This window comes from Jaculus jaculus, chromosome 8, assembly GCF_020740685.1.
Source record: "Jaculus jaculus isolate mJacJac1 chromosome 8, mJacJac1.mat.Y.cur, whole genome shotgun sequence".
Taxonomy (NCBI): domain Eukaryota; kingdom Metazoa; phylum Chordata; class Mammalia; order Rodentia; family Dipodidae; genus Jaculus; species Jaculus jaculus.
In genome coordinates, this window is record NC_059109.1 from 42,178,583 (window position 1) to 42,197,245 (window position 18,663).

At 44.9% G+C, this 18,663-nt stretch overlaps 1 protein-coding gene across 2 annotated transcripts in view; it reads right to left on the minus strand.

Annotated features, from left to right (window-relative positions):
- Positions 1-14,851, minus strand: part of Ino80 (INO80 complex ATPase subunit) — a 178,304-nt gene extending 163,453 nt beyond the window's left edge. For both annotated transcript variants that reach the window (XM_045156229.1, XM_045156228.1), the window contains exon 1: positions 14,809-14,851. The gene's annotated coding sequence lies outside the window, so the exon portion shown is untranslated. The remainder of the gene's footprint in view (positions 1-14,808) is intronic.
- Between the last annotated feature and the right edge of the window lie 3,812 nt (positions 14,852-18,663).

Genomic DNA, 18,663 nt, shown 5'->3' on the forward strand with positions numbered 1-18,663 from the left:
GAGGAGAAAGCAAGTGCAAATCATCTATCTGTCTAATAGGTCAGTAACTCAAAAAGAAAAGCCAATTTACAAATGGGGGAGAGGTTTTGAAGAGTTAGCACACCAAAGATATATGACTAGTAGACACATGAAAAGATGACAGCAATAATTACAACTTAAAAGAATAGACAAGCCAGGTGTGGTGGTGCACACCTTTAATCCCAGCACTTGGGAGGCAGAGGTAGGAGGATGAATGATGAATTCAAGACCACCCTGCAATGACAAAGTGAATTCCAGGTCCGCCTGGGCTAGAGTGTGACACCAGCCCCCCCCAAAAAATAATAATAATAAACAGATAATAGAATGCTATAAAAAATTAAAAATAAACAGCTGAGCATGGTGGCACACACCTTTAATCCTAGCACTCAGGAGGCAGAGTAGGAGGATGACTGTGAGTTAAAGGCCACCCTGAGACTACATAGTGAATTCCAGGTCAGGTGGGGCTAAAGCAAGATCCTACCTTAAAAGGTGGCGCATGCCTTTAGTTCCAGCTGAGGTAGAATGATCAATGTGAGTTTGAGGCCAGCCGGGGGCTATAGAATAAATTCCAGGTCAGCCTAAACTGAAGTAAGACTCTGCCTTATAAAGTTTAGCTGCCTTGTAGTCCTTTGAAAGAGACAGACATGATCTGTGAGAGAATCATAGTTGGTTTTTTAGATGAACACTTTTCAAAAGATCTTTCCAAAGATAATGTGCCACGGATCTTCTGTTCTCTGTAATGAGGAGTAAGTGCTGTTTTAAAAAAAAAAGTAATTGTTTAATCTTCAGATTATTTCCACAGGAAAATTGAGCTGTAGAAAAAAAATTAATAAATATTTAGAGAAATTGTAAAAAAAAAAAAAAAAAAAGAAAAGAAAGGTGCAGTGTGGTGGCACATGCCCTTAATCCCAGCACTCCAGAGGCAGAGTTACGAGGGTCGCCATGAGTTCGAGGCCATCCTGTGACTACATAGTGAATTCCAACTCAGCCTGGAACAGAGTGAGACCCTACTTCAAAAGAACAAAAACACATCGGGAGGCAGAGGTAGGAGGATCACGGAGAGTTCGAGGCCACCCTGAGACTACATAGTGAATTCCAGGTCAGCCTGAGCCAGAGTGAGACCCTACCTCGAAAAACCAAAAACAAAACAAAACAAAACACAATGATTGTGATGGGGAGGTAATATGATGGAGAATGGAACTTCAAAGGGGAAAGTGTTGGGGGGGGGAGGGAATTACCATGGGATTTTTTTTATAATCATGGAAAATGCTAATAAAAATTAAAAAAAAGAAAAGTCAAAAAAAACCCCAAAGTATATATACTGCAAAAAAAACAAACAAAAAAGCAAAACAAAAAAAAAAAAAACAGAAAAAAGAAAAGAAATAAGAAAAGAAAATGAGGGCTAGAGAGATGGCTTAGCAGTTAAGGCGCTTGCCAGCAAAGGCAAAGGACTCAGGTTCAATTACTCAGTACCCACACAAAGCCAAGTGCACAAGGTGGTGCATACATCTGGAGCTCAAATACTGATGTGCCCATATTCATTCATTCATATTCATTCTCTCTCTCTCTCTCCCTCCCTCCCTCCCTCCCTCCCTCCCCCCCCCCCCTGCAATAAATAAAATATTAGGCTGAAGGGACAGCTTAGCAGTTAAGGCATTTGCCTGCAAAGCCAAAGGTTTGATTTCCCAGAACCCACATTAGCCAGATGCACAAGGAAGTGCACGTCTGGAGTTTGTTTGCAATGGCTACAGGCCCTGGTACACCACCCCCTCTGTCAAATACATATTTTTAAGAACAATAAAAAAAATTTTTTAATGAAGCCGGTCATGGTGGTATATGCCTTTAATCCCAGCACTCAGGCAGAGGTAGGTGGATCACTGTGAGTTTGAAGCCACCCTGAGACTACATAGTGAATTCCAGATCAGTCTGGACTAGAGTGAGGCCCTACCTTGAAAAACAAAAAATAAAAATAAAAAGTAAAAAAATAAAACAGCTTCTTTCCTTAAAGAAAGGAAGGAAGATAAGGAGGCAGGCATGCTGGACGTGGTGGTGCATGCCTTTAATCCTAGCACTGGGGAGGCAGAGGTAAGAGGATCACCATGAGTTCAAGGCCACCCTGAGAATACATAGTGAATTCCAGGTCAGCCTGGGCTAGAGTGAAACCATATTTGAAAAAAACTAATGAATGAAAGAAAAAGAGAAAAGGAAGGAAGGAAAGGAAAGGAGGGAAGGGAAATTCTGCTTTATAAATTGAAATTGAGCATGCCTAACTTGTCTTACTTGGTTTGCTTTATTCCCCCAAATTAAGGATTATTGTGGGAACAGACTGCCTGAACCCTCATAGTAGTTTGGTAACTAAAATCATCAGGTGAGCAGAATTAAAATACCTAACTGTTTCTTAGTTGACCACATTGTAAAATTTGAAGTTGCCTTTGAGTAGTTATTTATATAAATTCATTAAATATCTTCTTTCAGACAAGGATGTAAATAAGTCTTATGGAAACCTACTTTTTTGGACAATGGAACACTCAGGAGCCATAGATTGTTACTAGAAAATTTTCAGTGCCAGGGATGGGATATGGTCCTGTGAGTTGTTTGCCAGGGAGGTCACTGATACCCCCAAAACATTACAGGACATTGCCAAGGCTCTTGGTTTCCCACCAGGAAGAGACAGTAAGACCCTTCTGCTGAAGACTCCACATACTTGGGCTACAAGGTCACTGAGAAATCCTGCTGGAGCTGAGCTGAAAACCTCGTCCATGCAGACCAGCTGACAGAAAGCTGGAAAAAGCCACAATGCATGCAGTTCAATGGGAGAGAGAAATCACCAGTGGAGATACTCAACAGTGGACACTGCAAGCCTTATATTTGGCCAACCAGGCCAAATGAGCCAAGGGGTGCAGTAGTGGCAACATCTGTTATGGGGGAAACCAACTGCCCTCTAATTTGACTGGAGGCCTGCTCCATGGGAGGGAAATACATCCCTTATACTGAAAACCTACATACAACAGGGGTAGTCATGAGCCCTAGGGGTGTAACATCTGCTGCTGTCTGTCTAAATGTATATACTATGCTCACCAAACTGCCCAGTAAGCACCTTTCTTAATGTTAATACCTATATATTAATGCTACTCTCACTTTTGGTTAGAGAATTTTTTCTTTTCAGATGGCAGTGACCTTGAGATGACTCAGAAGGCACCTTGGTGCTGAAAAGAAGTGGCAGAGGAGTGCTCAGCACTGAAAAATTTCTATCACGCCTTCCAAGGCTCAGGGTCCATTGTGGAAGAGGTAGCAGAAAAAATGTACGTAAGAGCCAAAGGAAGGGTAAGACTCCTTACAACATACTTCTCCAGACATAAAATGGCCTAGATATCCATGACCTCACATTGCCTGACACTACCTACAGAAGACCATCATAATAGGAGGAAAAAATCATGGCATAAAGATAAAAGAGAGACTGATTGAGAGGGGGAAGGGATATGATGGAGTGGAGTTTCAAAGGGGAAAGTGGAGGGAGGGAGGGAATTACCATGGGATACTGTCTCCAATTATGGACGTTATCAATAAAAATAAATTTTTAAAAATGCTCTCAGGAGCTAAGCATGGTGGCATACACCTTTAATACCATACTCAAAAGGCAAAGGTAGGAGGATCACCATCCCTGAGATAACACAGTTAATTCCAGATCAAACCCCCTTCCCCACAAAAAAACTTCTGCTCTCAGACAGCCTATATCTCAGTTCTTAGAGTGACTGCTTAGCATGCACAACAAGATCACAGGTTACATCTATAGCACAGTATAAACTGGGTGGGTTACACAGACCTAGCCCTTCGAAAATGGAGGCAGCAGGATCAGTAGCTCAAAGACATGTTCAACCACAAGAATGCAGCCAACTTAAACCATTTCAAAACTATCTTTTATTTTTTTAAATGTATTTCTTATTTAAGAGCGAGAATGAGCATGCCAGGGCCTCTAGCCATTTCAGACAAACTCCAGATGCACTCAACCCCTTGTATATCCTGTGTGCTGAGATTAAAGGAATGCACCACCACCACACCCAGCTTCCTTTTAAACTTTTTTTTTTTTGATTTTTCGAGGTAGGGTCTCACTCTGGTCCAGGCTGACCTGGAATTAACTCTGTAGTCTCAGGGTGGCCTTGAAATCATCTGCCTACCGAGTGCTGGGATTAAAGGCATGTGCCACCACGCCCGGCTTAAACTTTTTTGTTGTTGTTTTTTGTTTTTTGCTTTTAGAGTTAGGGTCTCACTCTAGTCCTGGCTGACCTAGAATTCACTATGTAGTCTCCTGGTGGCCTAGAACCCATGGTGATCCTCCTAGCTCTGCCTCCTGAGTGTTGGGATTAAAAGTGTGTGCCACCATGCTGTCCCTTTTTCTCTTTTTAAAATCCTATTTATTTATTTTTCAAAGTATGGTTCCCTTCTAGCCCAGGCTGACCTGGAATTCACTATTTAGTCTCAGGGTGGCCTCGAACTCGATCCTCCTACCTCTGCCTCTCGAGTGCTGGGGTTAAAGGTGTGTGGCACCACGCCCGGCCTCATGCCACGACTTTTTTTTCCCTTTCTTTTCTTTTGGTTTTTGGAGGTCGGGTTTCACGCCCAGCCTCTTTTTTAACTTTTTTTTTCTTTTCTTTTCTTTTTTTTTTCTGGTTTTTCAAGGTAGGGTCTCACTCTAGCCCAGGCTGCCGTGGAATTCACTATGCAGTCTCAGGGTGGCCTTGAACTCATACCTCTGCCTTTGCTGGGATTAAAGGCATGTAACACCACACCCAGCTTTTTTAACTTTTAAAACAACTTTTTTATTTATTCACTTGTGTGGGAAGAGGGACACACAAGGAAACAAAAAAATAAATAAAGGGAGCTGAGAGAGATGAATCAGTGCTAAAGGTGCTTGCCTTCAAAGCTAAAAAACACATGATCAATTCCCCAGGACCCATGTAAGCCAGATGCACAAGGTGGCACATGCATCTGGAATTTGTTTGCAGCAGCTGGAGTCCCTGGCACACTAGTATGTGCGTGCGCTCTCTCTCTCTCTCTCTCTCTCTCTCTTTCTCTCTCTCTCTCAAATATTAAGAATAAAATATTGAAATAGAAGTCAGGGGCTGGAGAGATGGCTTAACGGTTAAGGCACTTGCCTGCAACCCAAAGGACCCAGGTTCAATTCCCAAGGACCCACGTAAGGCAGATGCACAAGGGGCACAGGCATCTGGAGTTTGATTGCAGTAGCTAGAGGCCCTGGTGCACCCATTCTCTCTCTCTCTCTCTTTCTCTACCTGCTTATTTCTGTTCTCTCTCTCTCTCGCAAATAAATAAATAAATAAAATTTAAATTTAAAAAGCCAGGCATGGTGGCATACACCTTTAATCCCAGCACTCAGGAGGCAGAGGTAGGACTGTGAGTTCGAGGCCACCCTGAGACTACATAATGAATTCCAAGTCAGCCTGAGCTACAGTGAAACCCTACCTCCAAAAAAAAAAAAAAAAAAAAAAAAAAGCAGTAACACAGCCAACATCAACCTCTGGCCTACACAGACATACATGCACGCACACACACCACATATACATACACATGTCAAAAAAATGAAAAAGCTGGGGCTGGAGGGACTTGTTAGCTGTTGTGGTGGTTTGATTCAGGTGTCTCCCATAAACGAAGGTGTTCTGAATGCTAGGTAGCCAGCTGATGGATATTTGGGAATTAATGCCTCCTAGAGGGAGTGTATTGTTAGGGTGGGTTTATGGGTATTATAGCCAGTTTCCCCTTGCCAGTGTTTGGCACACTCTCCTGTTGCTATTGTCCACCTGATGTTATATATGTGTGTGTGTGTGTTTGTGTGTGTGTGTGCATATACACACACATGTAACAGAAAATATGTATATACATATTGGAAAAAAAAATAGTGGCACACACCTTTAACTCCAGGACTTGGAGCAGATGTAGGATTGTTGTGAATTAAAGGCTACCCTGAGAGTACATAGTGAATCCCAGGTCACCTGAGAACCTACCTCAAAAAACAAAATATTTCCAGGCATGATGGCGCACACCTTTAAACCCAGCACATAGGAGGCAGAGGTAGGAGGACTGTCATGAGTTCAAGGCCACCCTGAAACCACACAGTGAATTCCAGGTCAGCCTGAACTAGAGTGAGACCCTACCTTGAAAAACTACAAAAAAATAAGCAATTAAATAAATAAAGGATTTATTATAGGGCTGGGGAAATGGCTTCAATGGTTAAAAGAACTTACAGGGCTGGATGTGGTGGCGCATGCTTTTAATCCTAGCACTTGGGAGGCAGAAGCAGGAGTATTGCCATGAGTTAGAGGCCACTCTGAGGCCACATAGTGAATTCTAGGTCAGCCTGGGCTAGGAGCAGATCCTACCTCGATAAATCAAACCAAACCAAACCAAACAAAAAATAGGCTGGAGGGATGGCTTAGTGATTAAGGTGTTTCCCTGCAAAGCCAAAGGACCCAAGTTTAATTCCCTTGGACCCACATTAGCCAGATGCACAAGAGGGTGCATGTGTCTATAGTTCATTTGCAGTGGCTGGAGGCCCTGGCATACCCATTCTCATTCCCTCCCTCCCTCTCTCCCTCTCTCTCTCTCCCCCCCCCTCCCTCTTTGTCAAATAAATAAATAAATATAAAATATTTTTAAAAAAGCAACTTCCTTACAAAGCCTCTTGCCCCTGGATTAATTCCCTAGTATCCATGTAAAGCTAGATGTGCAAAATAGCACATATGCCTGGAGTTTCTTGCAGCTATCATGGCAAACACAGTGGTGAATAATAACAGAACCTTCCTCAATTGAGGTGGAAGATGAGGTCCAACCCAAAAATTGTGCAAATGTGCATTTCTGCATTCACAACAAATGGACAGACACACAATACACACACATATAAAATACATATATATGGGCTGGAGAAATGGTTTAGCGGTTAAGGCATTTGCCTGTGAAGCCAATGGACCCAGATTTGATTCCCCAGGACCCACATAAGCCAGATGCATAAGGGGCACATGCATCTGGAGTTCGTTTGCAGTGGCTAGAGGCCGGGGAGTGCTCATTCTCTCTCTCTCCTTCTCTACCACCCCCCGCTTGCAAATAAGTTAAATTTTTAAAAACTGTGTGTGTGTGTGTGTGTGTGTGTGTGTGTGTGTATGACAGGCAAGGGAGTGCACACCTTTAATCCCAGCACTAGGGAGGCAGAGGTAGAAGGATCATTGTGAGTTCAATACACACACACACGCACATATACATATATGAGCTGGAAAGATGAATTAATGGTTAAGGGGCTTGCCTGCAAGCCTAGTGATCTAAGTTTGATATCTAATGCCCACATAAAGACAGATGCCCAAAGGGGCACATGCATCTGGAGTTCATTTGGATATGGGAACTACTTACGGTCATTAACACATACCTATCTCCTGACTCAAAAAGCTGACAAGAAGGCTCCTGTGCATAACACTTGCCACACACTAGGGCAGTAGTTTTGATCCCCAGTACCCATATAAATTCTGGGTGGACATGGCTGCTCATCTGTAATTCCATGCTCAGTGGTACACGTGTCGAGTTGTTTGCAGTGGCAAGTGACTCTGACATGCCCATACACAAATACACTCTCAAAGATAGCAAATGTCAGCCACCACACATTTAATCTCAGCACTCAAGAAGCAGAGGTAGGGGATCCTCAAAATAAGCAGGCAAGATTGACTAGCCAAAATTCGTAAGCCCCAAGTTCAAGTGAGAGAGCCTACCTTAGTAAATAAGGTGGAGAGTAAAGCAATAACAGCCAACATCAACCTCTGGCCTACACACACACACATGCATGCACACACACCACATATACATACACATGTCAAAAAAATGAAAAAGCTGGGGCTGGAGAGACTTGTTAGATGTTGTGGTGGTTTGATTCAGGTGTCTCCCATAAACTTAGGTATTCTGAATGCTAGGTTCCAAGCTGATGGATATTTGGGAATTAATGCCTCCTAGAGGGAGTGTATTGTTAGGGGTGGGTTTATGGGTATTATAGCCAGTTTCCCCTTGTCAGTGTTTGGCACACTCTCCTGTTGCTATTGTCCACTTGATGTTGTCCAGAAGGTGATGTCCATCCTCTGCTCATTCCATCACTTTCCCCTGCCATCGTGGAGCTTTCCCTTGAGCCTGTAAGGCAAATTATCTCTCTTTTTCCCAGAAGCTGATCTTGGCTGGGTGATTTCTACCAGCAATGTTAACCAAACTGCAACAGCTGTTAAGGTGCTCACCTACAAAGCCTAAGGACCCAGGTTTGATTCCCCAGAACCCACGTAAACAAATTGTCACATGCATCTGAAGTTTGTTTGCAGTGTCTACAGGCCCTGGTGTGCTTGCGCTCTCACGTGCTCTCTAATAAATAAAAACTTTAAAAAATATCCGGGCTGGAAAGATTGCTCAGTAGTTAAGGCACTTGCCTTGTGAAGCCTGAGTAACCAGGTTTGATTCTCCAGTACCAATGTAAAAGCTAGATTCACAAGATGGCACAAGATGGAGTTCACTTGCAGTGGCTAGAGGGTCTAGTATACCCATTCTTTCTCTCTCTTTTTTTTTTTGATTTTCGAGGTAGGATCTTGCTCCGTGGTCTAGCCAGGCTGTTCAGGAATTCACCAGGAAGAGGTAGGATGATCACAGTGAGTTCAAAGCCACCCTGAGACTACATAGTAAATTCTGGGTCAGCCAGGGCTCGAGCTAGTGTGAGACCCTACCTTGAAAAGCCAAAAAAAAAAAAAAAAAAAGTGTGCACCACCACGCCCAGCCCCATTCTCTCTTTCAATCTGCCTCTTTCTCTCACTTTCTCAAATAAATGAGTTTTTAAAACTATTTCTAAAAAAGCATTGTTAAAGGCTGGAGACATGGCTTAGTGGTTAAGGTGATTGTAATGCTAATGACCTGGGTTTGATTCCCTAGTACCCACATAAAGCCGGATGTACAAAGTGGTACATGCATTTGGCGGAGTTTGCAGTGGCTGGTGGCCCTAGTGCATCCATTCTATCTTCTTTTCTCTTTCTCCCTCCGTGAAAATAAAAAAAAATAAAAAAAATTTAAATACAGTTAGAAGGCAGGCATGGTGGTACACGCCATTAATCCCAGTACTTAGGAAGTAGAGGTAGGAGAAGCACCATCAGTTCAAGGCCACTTTAAGACTACATAGTGACTTACAGGTCAGCTTGGGCTAGAGTGAGACCCTACCTCAAAAAAACAACAAAAAGGGGGTGGGGGGATTGGTTGCTGGAACTGAGCTGATAACCTCCTCCATGTAGACCAGCTGACAGAAAGCTGGAAGAAGCCATTCTGCATGCAGTTCAATGAGGGAAAGAGAAATCACCAGTGAAGATACTCAATAGTGGACATTGCAAGCCTTATAATTGGCCAGTCAGACCAAATGAGCCAACAGTTGCAATAGTGGCACGTCTGTCATGGTGGAAACCAACTGCCCTCTAATTGGACTGGAGGCCCCATGGGAGGGAATACATCCCTGCTACTGAAAACTTAAAACAGGGGTAGTCATGAGCCCTAGGGGTGTAACATCTGCTGCTGTCTGTACTACTCTTATCAAATTTCCCAGTAAGCACTTCTCTTAATGTTCATACCCTTATATTAATTCTATTCTCACTTTTGGTAAAGAATCTTCTCTTTTAAGATGGCAGTGACCTTGGGACGACTCAGAAGGTATCATGGTGCTAGAAAGAAGTGACTACAGTGCTCAGTTACTGCAATATCTCTATCACACCTTCCAAGGCTCAGGGCCTAATGCAGAAGAGGTGGTGGAAAGAATGTAAGAGTCCAAGGAAAGTAGGACTCCTTACAACATACTCCCTCCAGGCACAAAAGGGCCTGCATATCCATGACCTCACAGTGCTTGACACTACCTACACAAGACCATCATAAGAGGAGGAAAAGGACTGGAGAGATGGCTTAGCAGTTAAGCACTTGCCTATGAAGCCAAAGGACCCCGGTTCAAGGCTCGAATCCCCAGGACCCACGTTAGCCAGATGTACAAAGGGGCGTACACATCTGGAGTTCATTTGTAGTGGCTAGAAGCCCTGGCACGCCCACTCTCCCCCCCCCCGTTACTCTCAAATAGATAAAAATAAACAAAAAAATTTTTTTTAATTAAAAATATTTGAAGAGGAGGAAAAGATCATGACATCGAAATTAAACAGAGACTGATGGAGATGAGGAGGGGATATGATGTAGAATGGAATTTCAAAGGGGCAAGTGGGGGAAGGGAGGCTATTACCATGGGATATTTTTTTATAATCATGGAAGTTAATAAAAATTTGCAAAACAGGGGGGAGGGAGGAAATTACCATGGGATATTTTTTTATAATCATGGAAAATGCTAATAATTTTTTTTTTTAATTTGAAAAACAAAAGGGGGGGCTGGAGAGATGGCTTAGCGGTTAAGGTGCCTGCCTGAAAACCAAAGAACCCAGGTTCAATTCCCCAGGATCCATGTAAATCAGATGCACAAGGTGGCACATACACCTGGAGTTCATTTGCAGTGCGTAGAGGCCCTGGCATGCCCATTCTCTCTATCTTTCTGTCTGCCTGTCTCTATCTCTCTCAAATAATAACCAAAAAAAAAGTGAAGCAGTTTATAATTAGATGATCACACTGACTCCAGGCGTCCATCCCCTGGACACTCATGGTACTATCCTAAAAGGCTACTAACCTCAGGTAACAAGGATATTAATTATGTTTCTGGGCTGGAGAGATGACTTTGCAGATAAAGGCACTTTTCTGCAAAGCCTCAGGCCTGGGTTCAATTCCCTAGTACCCATGTAAAGTCAGATGCACATGGTGGAGTTAATTTGAAGAGGAAGGAAGCTTTAGTGTGCCCATACTGAATTTATTCTGTCTCTATCTGCCTCTTTCTGTCTCAAGTAACTAAATAAATTTTTTTAAAAATGTCTCTGGGTTGAGTGTGGTGATCCATGCCTTTAATCCCAGCACTTGAGAGGCATAAATAGGAGGACTTCCATGATTTCAAGGCCACCCCCAAGACTACACTCTGAAGTCCAGGTCAACCTGGGCTAATGTGAGACCCTGCCTTGGAAAAAAAAAAAAAAAACAGAAACAGAAAACAGCCTTGGTACAGGTATGGTGGCTGTACTGTACATGACTGTACTGCAATTCAATGGTGTGGGGGCTGGTTCCAGTTACTCTCTCATACCAAAATTCAATAGCTAAGGATGTACATGCCCCTTATATAAAATAATGGAGTATTTGCCTATAGCCTACATACACTATGATATATTTTAAAATTAATGGGCATATTGGCTCACACCTATAATCCCAGCACTTGGGAGGCTGAGGTAGGAGAATCACATTGAGTTCAAGCCCAGCCTGGACTACAGAGTAAATTCAAGGTCACCCTGGGCTACAGTCAGACCTTGCCTCATGAAAAATAAAATAAATACCCAGACCTGGTGGCACTCACCTTTAATCCCAGCACTTGGGAGGCAAAGGTAGGAGGATTGCCATGAGTTCAAGGCCACCCTGAGACTACATAGTGAATTACAGGTCAGCCTGGGCTAGAGTGAGACCCTACCTTGAAAACCCTTTAATTAAAAAAAAAAAAAAAAAAGATACAGTAATGGTGGTGCATGCATGGGATATAATCTCAGTACTGGGGAAGCCAACACAGGAGGCTTCTTGGGGTTTGTAGACCAGCTTTTCTAGCCTAGTCACAAACTCCAGGGCAAGGAGAGACAAAAATCTCAAGCCTGGGAATGTGCCACATGCTTTTAATCCCAGCACTAGGGAAGATAAGGCAAGAGGATCGCCTTGAGTTTGAGGCCAGCCTGGAGCAAGGAAGAGTTCCATGTCAACCTGAGCTAGCATGAGACCTTGCCTGGGAGGTGGGGGTGAATGCACCATTGATCACAGCACTAGAGCAGCACACATAGGAGAAACATTGTGAGTTTAAGGTCAGCCTGAGTCTATAGGGCTAGAGTGAGATCTTACTTAGGAAACAAAAAAGTATAACTCCCCAACTAGAGTAGACTAATTAGCAATAAAAAAGGAACAAAGTTTGCATGCTATAAGAGAGATGAACCTGGAAAACATCATGATATGTAAAAGAAACCAGTTACAAAGAGGGAGCACAGTTCAAGATCACATTTACACTAAATGGAAATAACCAGAACAGACAAATCTACAGAGATTGGTGAGTAGAGTGGTGATTACTACAAGATGGGAAAAAAGGAAAAAGGGGGCTGGAGAGATGGCTTAGTGGTTAAGCGCTTGCCTGTGAAGCCTAAGGACCCCGGTTCAAGGCTCGGTTCCCCAGGTCCCACGTTAGCCAGATGCACAAGGGGGCGCACGCATCTGGAGTTCGTTTGCAGAGGCTGGAAGCCCTGGCGCGCCCATTCTCTCTCTCTCCCTCTATCTGTCTTTCTCTCTGTGTCTGTCGCTCTCAAATAAATAAAATAAAATAAAATATTTAAAAAAAAAAAAAGGAAAAAGGGCAGTGACTGCTTAAAGAATTAAAACCTTCTTCTGGCTGGAGGGATGGCTGAGTGGTTAAGGTGTTTGCCTGCAAAGCCAAAGGACCCAGGTTCAATTCCCCAGGACCCAGGTTAGCCAGATACACAAGGGGGCCCACACATCTGGAGTTCCGTTTGCAGTGGCTGGAGGCCCTGGCACGCCCATTCTCTTCTCTTTCTCTCTCTCCCCCTTTTTCTCTGTCAAACAAATAAATAATTTTTAAGAATACTTTAAAAAAATATTAAAGAATTAAAACCTCCTTTTACAGGTGACATTAAATGATGATATGTGTAATTTATGCATATACAAAAAAATTATTATTGAACTGTGTCTAAATAAGCTGAGTAATAGCTGCATATGAATAAAACCTGACCTGTAATCCCAGTACTGTGGAGGCTGAGGCAGCCTCACTACAAACAAAAAAGGCTAGGAGTGGTGGTGAACACCCGTAATCCCAGTAATCCCGGCACTTGAGCAGCAGAGGTCGGAGAACCGCCATGAGTTCGAGGCCACTTTGAGAATACAAAGTGAATTCCAGATCAGCCAGGGCTATAGTGAGTGAGATCCTATGGGGGGGGGGGGGAGACAGGGGTTGTACAGACGGCTTAGTGATTAAGACACTTGTGAGCTATGCCCGAGAACCAAGGTTCAATTCAATTCTCCAATACCCTTCCTTGTAAAGCCAGACACACAAAGTGGCACATGCATTTGGAGTTCGTTTGCAGTGACTAGGGGCCCTGGGTCATTCAATTGAATTCTCTCTCTTTGATTCTCTCCTCTCAAATAGATAATTGTTTAAAATGCTTTTAAAGACTTTTTAAATTTTTTTTAATTTTTATTTATTTATTTGAAAGTGACAAAGAAAAAGAGGCAGGTAAGAGAGAGAGAGAGAATGGGCGTGCTAGGGCCTCCTGCCACTGTAAACGAACTCCAGACGTGTGTGAGCCCCTTGTGCATCTAACTAATGTGGGTCCTGGAGAATCGAGCCTCGAACCAGGGTCCTTAGGCTTCATAGGCAAGTGCTTAACCGCTAAGCCATCTCTCCAGCCCACAAATACATAAATATTTTAAAAAAACAAGAAGCTGGGCATAGTGGCACACATCTTTAAACACAGCACTGCGGAAGCAGAGGTAGGAGGACCACCATGAGTTCGAGACCACCCAGAGACTACATAGTGAATTCCAGGTCAGCCTGGGCCAGAGTGAGACCCTACCTCAAAAAACCGAAAAATTAAAAATAGACAAAAGAGAAAGAGAAACCTGTGAGAGGGAGGGAAGGAAGAAAAATTTTAGCACTAGGAAGCCACAATGAAAACTGGGTAAGAAAATCATAAAGTTACTGGCAGGAAAACTAACCTGGTTACCAGGATGTTAGAGGGTTGGTTCACTGTACACATGACTTCTCCCACTCCTAACAAGTTCAAGAACATGGATGTACAGCAGAGTTGGTTGTTAAACTAAGATAAAGTGTCTTCTTAGGAGTCTCGATCAGTCCTAACTGTAGGGGGCTTCCATCTCCGTGATTACGGAAGTTAACACTTTTCATAGCAAGCTCAAGAAAGAATTGTCAAGATAACATGACACTTGCTTAAGTCGCCGCCCTGCACTGCCTAAGTGTATGTATATATGAGTGTGTGTGAATACATGCACTTATGTATATATATATTCAGAAGGGGTGTCACCTACACATTCTTAAGTCTGTGCACGTGCTAGCCTGTCCCACCTCACACCAATCAGCAACTTATCACCATTCACGCGTTACCCCAGGCTCGCTTCCTAGAAACTGGCACTCCTACAACCAAGCCCTCTAAACTGACAGGTAGACCCCTCGGCCGCCGGGTTGTCCAGTCCCACCCCAACAGCCTCCGCCCTGCCCTTCCCCACCCCCAAACCCACACACGTGTTAGCCCGACACCGCCCCACCGGGTCCCACGTGCACACCTGATCTAATACTCCCCACGTGCGGGTACTCCATGGGCTTCCTCGGGTCCATGGGGTCACCCGTGGTACGCGGAGAGAGCACAAGCCCAGGTCTCCAAGCCCTATGAAGGGAGGTGTCCACAGCTAAACGCCCCTTAAATCCCTACCAAGTCCCAGGGCGGGGTGGGGGGGCGACGGTCCCTTTAAGACGCGCGGCCTAGTCGTCGCCCGCAGAGAGGATAGAGAGATAGAGAGAGAGAGGGGCGCCGAGGGGCCTCCACGACACCCCCCTCCGTTTGCCCGCCCACGTCTCTGACTCAACCTCACCTCGGGCCGCGGGGCCCCGCCGCCGCGACGACGACGGCGGAGGGGGGGGTAGTGCGGGGTGCGGGCGGGGTCCGGAGGAGGGGGGGGTCGCCCCGCCGACTGTGGAGCAGCGGTTCGCTCTCCGAGGCCGAGGGACGGTGACCGCGTTGGACGGGAACGCTCCTAGCTCGCTCCTTCGGCGGCTCCTGGGACCCCAAGATGGCGGCGGCGCTGAGGCGGCTGCGGGCGCTGGGCCGGCGGCGGCGGCGGCCACTTTCACTCACTGAGAGGAGCGGAGCAGGGACACGGGGAGCCATGGCGGGGGGGAGGAGAGGCGCCATAGCCAGGCCAGAACAATCGAGCCGCTACTCGGCAGGCTTCGCCCTCCCCGCCCCGCCCACGCTCGCTAGTAGTCGCCAGCCCGTGGCCGCCCGCAGTGAAGCTGCGGTCGGCCTCGCGCACCTCATACCCCGTGCCTACTGCCTGACGCCCCGCGCGCGGACCGGGGTTCGGAGGGGAGACCCTCATCTATACTATCTGAGTGCAGATTGGTCGGGGCTGGGACTGGCGAAGATTGCCGAAAGGCGGCGGGGTGGAGGAGGAGGATGTCACAGCTAGAGTGAGCAAGCAGATCGCGCGGGAGCAAATATCGCGAGAGCTCTCCAGCCCTGCAACTGCCCAAGGAAGGTTACTTGTTCCGGAAATAACGTCAATGGAAACCGCCCGGGATCCTGGGAATATTGCCTCTTACAGACCGGAGGTGGGCGGAGCTACTGGATACTGTTACCTAGCTTAGGCAGGCAGGAGTTTTATCTTCTTATTGGGCTGACCCGCGGATACCGAACCCTAGCTAACCCTGGAGCTACTAAGGCCATTACTGGCTCTGGGGACTTCCCTTGATCGCCCACGCTCGGGCTATGGCTCCTGGAGCAGAGACGCTTCTAAGATTTGATGCACGTTCCTTTTGATCTAGGGATAGTAGCCCAGCACGTGCAGACACTGAATCGGTCTTTTAAAAAAAATACATTTTTTTGCCGGGTGTGGTGGCGGATGCCTTTAATCCCAGCACTCGGGAGGCAGAGATAGGAGGATCGCCGTGAGTTCGAGGCCACCCTGAGACTACATAGTTAATTCCAAGTCAGCCTGGACCAGAGTGAGACCCTACCTTGAAAAACAAACAATCATATGTGTGTGTGTGTGTGTGTGTGTGTGTGTGTGTGTGTGTGTGTGTATACATGCATACATACATACATATATACATATTTGCAAACAGAAAAGAGAATGGGCGCACCAGGGCTTCCAGCCACTGCAAGGGAACTTCAGATGCGTGCATCTCTGTGCGTCTGGCTTTTACGTGGGTACTGGGGAATCGAACCGGATCGTATGGCTTTGCAGGCAAGCACCTTAACCAGTGAGCCATCTCTCCAGCCCCATACTGAATTTGTGCTTGGTTTTTATTTTATTTTTATTTATTTGACAGATGAAAGAGGGAGAGAGAGACAGACAGAAATGGGTGTGCCAGGGCCCCTCCAGCCAATGCAAACGAACTCCAGACGCATGCGCCCCCTTGTGCTTCTGGCTAACGTAGGTTTTGGGGAATCGAACCTGGGTCCTTTGGCTTTGCAAGCAAATGCCTTAACCACTAAGCAATCCCTCTTTTTTTTTTTTTTTTTAAAGACAAGCACAAGCTATTTAGCTTCTTAGTCCTGGCTGACATTGAACTCAGGGCAGTTCTCAAGCCTGCAGTGTGCTGACATTACAACCAACCATGCCTGGTTTTCTTGCTATCTGTCCTTTGGAGTTCTGAGAAGGAGATCAACTAGGACAATTTGGTAGTGGAATCCTTGCTTTGAAGAAGTATAAAGAATTGTTGGATTTAACCCTTTTTCTATTCTTTCATTCTTAGCAGGACTGTTTTTTGGTTTCAATTTCATCTGTCCCTGAGCATCTCCAATTAGGTTCCAGATTGGATTGCCCATCAGATGATGTCTTTCGGAATTGGACTGTTTCTAGGCACATCCTATGAAAAGAAAGAAAATCGGGCTGGAGAGATGGCATAGCGGTTAAGCGCTCGCCTATGAAGCCTATGGACCCCGGTTCAAGGCTCGGTTCCCTAGGTCTCACGTTAGCCAGATGCACAAGGGGGCGCACGCGTCTGGAGTTCGTTTGCAGAGGCTGGAAGCCCTGGCGCGCCCATTCTCTCTCTCTCCCTCTATCTGTCTTTCTCTCTGTGTCTGTTGCTTTCAAATAAATAAATTTAAAAAAATTTTTAAAAAAATGTCATTCACAGTCCCACCTGTGAGGCAGATACACACATTAAAAAAAAAAATTTAAAAAAAAAAAAGAAAAGAAAGAAAATTGTCCCTCCCCTGTCTTATAGACTCAAGAAAAAAGGTCCTTGAACCTTAAGTTATTCCATCAGTATAAGAATTTTTAAAAAGCATTTGGGCGAGGGGCACACGCCTTTAATCCCAGCACTTGAGGGGCTGAGGTAGAAAGATTGCTGTGAGTTTGAGGCCAGCCTGAGACAGTGAATTCCAGGTCAATCTGCACTAAAATGAGACCCTACCTCTACCTTGAAAAACCAAAAAATAATTTAAAGAAATATTTATTTTATAAAGAGTCAAAGCAATAGCAAAAAAAAAAAAAAATCCCAAACCAGACATGGTGGTGCTCGATCCCAGCATTCAGGAGGCAGAGGTAGGATGACTGCCATGAGTTCCAGCCCACCCTGAGACTACGTAGTGAATTCCAGGTCAGCCTGGGCTAGAGTAAGACCTCGAGGGAAAAAAAAAAAAAATCCCATGTTGGGCCTGGGCATGGAGGTGCACACCACACCTTTAATCCTAACACTTGGGAGGTAGAGGTAGGATGATCACTATGAGTTCAAGGCCACCCTGAGACTACTGAGTGAAATCCAGGTCAGCCTGTGTTAGAACGAGACCCTACCTTGAAAAAACAAAATAAGAAAAACCAAAAAGAGGCAGAAGGAGGAAACGAAAACATAATTTTCAATGCTGTAAATTCACCAGTAGCACACGTGCTCAGCTAGTGACTGTAGCCACTCCATTTTTTTAGGCAGGGAGCACAGGAAGAATTATTCAGAAAATGATCTCTTGCACACCTGTTAGGATACCTAATTTGACCAGGGTGACACTTTTTTTTCTTTTTTTTTTCAAGGTAGGCTCTCACTCGAGCTCAGGCTGACCTGGAATTCACTATGTATTCTCAGGGTGGCCTTGAACTCAAGGCAATCCTCCTACCTCTGCCTCCCGAGTGCTGGGATTAAAGGTGTGCACCACCAAGCCCAGATAGGGTGACACTTTTGCCCAGGCAGGGCAATAAGCCTGAGTAATTTGGATGCATTCTTTTCTTCTTACTTTTTTTTCCCCCAAGTTAGTCTCCCTGTATGCCAGGTTGACCTGAAATTCACTATATAGTCTCAGGGTGGCCCCGAACTCATGGCTATCCTACCTCTGCCTTCTGAGTGCTGGAACTAATGTTGTGTGCCACCACACATGACTTCCCTTTTTCCTGTTTTTGAGTTATTTAACTCAAAGTCTTCCATCCCCTGTGAAAGATTGGTTTGCTTTCACTTCAGCTATCTAACCCCCATGAGGAATGGTAGTCAGGCTCTCTTGAACATTATGCTAATAACTGAAGACCAAGGGCTCCATCTAGTGTATCAGTTCAATCCTACAACAAAAGCAAACATCTGTCCCTACAATAGAACACAGTTGAAACATAAATGACAGTGGATTGCCCCATTTTGGAAATTATAGACTTAAAAGGGATGGGTGACTTCTTAAAGTTCTTAAAGATTTTTATTTACTGACAATTGTTATACATATTAAATCTTGATTATATTCCCCTTCC